The following is a 2,500-nucleotide window of genomic DNA, read 5'->3' on the forward strand; positions in this document are numbered from 1 at the left end:
AGGAGAGCTTACGTAATCAATATGAAGAAATCCTCAAATCCAGTGTTTATGTGCACGTAATACACAACATATATTATCCTGTCGCTCTTTCATATGAAGCGTGTTCGGGACTTTAAAAATGACAGACTTGGATGAATCATTAGAGTGAAGGAAATGCATCGCAGCGTTGACGCAGAACCCAATGGCAGCATTGTACTTAACAGTAACAGTTATAAATCTCTGATTCATCAAACGTTTTTCACCAGCAAAAATACCACTATATAACCCTTGCATGCGTGTGTGAGTGAACATACCATGTGGCACAAGAATGGATACCGTCGCGTATTTGGTTGAATTTCAGTTTTTTCAATTTGAATCCCCCCCCCCCCCTTCAAAAAGAGGGGCCTTCACTGCTTCTGCTGTAGTCTTTGATATTTTTGTAAAATGTTGGATAAAATGAAGAAGAAAAAAATGGAGCCGCCGGCGCATGACCCACCATTGTAACGCATCATCTAATTTCAAATTGCATCGTCGTGATGCAAGAAAAGAGAGAGGGGGGGGGGGGGGGGGTTGGGAGGGGAGTACGGGTAGGTGGACACGGGCGCTCGCCACGACGATGGGGAAAAAAATATCACTTCAGAGAAAGGAAAGGGAAGGGGGGCGGGGAGGAAGTTGTGTCGGGATGGAGAAGAGGAGAGGGAAGGGCTGGGTGGGGTGATGAGGTGGGGGGGGGGAGAAATCTCTGTCTCAGCAAAAGTTTTCATTAGAAAAAAAAGGAAAAGAACCTCCGACAAATGATGGCTGTGTCCTTCTCCTCCGAGCCGCCCTGGGCGTCGTGCTATTTCTATGCAAATAACAAAAAGCCTCAGCGCCTTCCTCGCTATGCTCTCCTCCACCAGCCGCCGCGCCGCAACATGACCCAAAGGGGAGAGGGGGGGGGGGGAGGCTCAAGGGAGCCAGTCACTGAGAAGGAGAGAGAGGGAGATAGAGGGAGAGAGAGAGAGGGAGAGAGAGGGAGAGAGAGGGAGAGAGGGAGAGGGAGAGAGAGGGAGAGAGAGGGAGAGAGAGGGAGAGAGAGGGAGAGAGAGAGAGAGAGAGAGAGAGAGAGGGGGAGAGAGAGGGAGGGAGAGAGAGAGAGGGAGAGAGTGGGGGAGAGAGAGAGGGAGAGAGAGGGAGAGAGAGAGAGAGAGAGAGAGAGAGAGAGAGAGAGAGAGAGAGAGAGAGAGAGAAAAAAAGGGTGATTTGTAAAGCGAGTATGGAGAAAGACAAAGATAAGACGAGACGAAAAGAAAGAGAGCTGGAGAGAGACAAGAGAGAGGAGGGAGAGGAGTGACAAGGTGGTGCTAGGGGGATGCGGCGAAGGAGGAGGGGGTAGACAGAGGTGTGTGTATGTGTATGTGTGTGTGTGTCTGTGTGTGAGTGTGTCTGTGTGTTAGTGTGTGCGCGAGAGAGAGATGGACTCACTGAGGTGTGAAAATATATAACACTAGGAGGGAGAAATAGAGAGAGATAGAAAGAGGGGGGAGAGCGAGTGAGAAAGAAGAGAGAGAGAGCGAGAGGGAGAAACTGAGAGAGGGAGAGAGAAAGAGAGTCAGAGAGAGAGAGAGAGGGAGCGAGAGTGCGAGCAGGCGCTTAGAACAACACAGAGACACAGCCATAATTTGTTTGGAAGCTGCCTCTCCCTCTTGTAATATATGACACCTACAGCACGGGTGCTTCCCTCACAGCACACTATTGTTTAACTGTATAGCACTTACAACACTATCAGGGCCGCTCCATTTCTCTCACAACACATCTCAGGATTTACGTACCAGGCAGAACATGGCTGCAATCCCCACCCCCCATTTACACACACACCCACACACACACATACATTCAAACACAAACCCATACTTCCACTACACTACACTCCCATACACTCTTTGTTTTAGTTTTTTAAAAAACATCTTGCAAAAAACAAAAAGATGCATACGTGCAAATATAATATCATGGATGGCGTGCGCAGCCCTCTCAGTGTGAATATGTAAATTGGAACTCGCCGGTATCTGAAAGCACACGTCTGCATACAGACATAAAATATGGATATGAAATCTTGGGTGCAAATTCCATTCGTATTCAAATAATCCAGTATTTACTAAATTCCGTTCGCCAAACAATGAGGTAATGAATATTGATAAATGCCAAATTTAAAAACCTCGGCCACCTCTGATTGTTTTGGACCTCTCAAAGTTTTGGATTGACAGGTCATAGTTGGACATTTACACACACATACACGTGCACACACACAAAAAACATACCATACAGATATAGATATATTTATATATATTTATTTTGCATTCAGAGACCGAAGCACGTCTTGCAAGGAAGGAATAGTTTTGGCAGATCTTTTTTTGCACCGATGCATAAAAGTTTACAAGACGACCCAAACACCAAACTCCCTCACACAGTATCTTCTCTTTGTGTTCCCTGTTGTGTCATCTCTCATCTTTATCCCTCTCTCCCTCTCTCTCTCTCTCTCTCT

Source organism: Gadus chalcogrammus, chromosome 16 (assembly GCF_026213295.1).
Source record: "Gadus chalcogrammus isolate NIFS_2021 chromosome 16, NIFS_Gcha_1.0, whole genome shotgun sequence".
NCBI classification, from domain to species: domain Eukaryota; kingdom Metazoa; phylum Chordata; class Actinopteri; order Gadiformes; family Gadidae; genus Gadus; species Gadus chalcogrammus.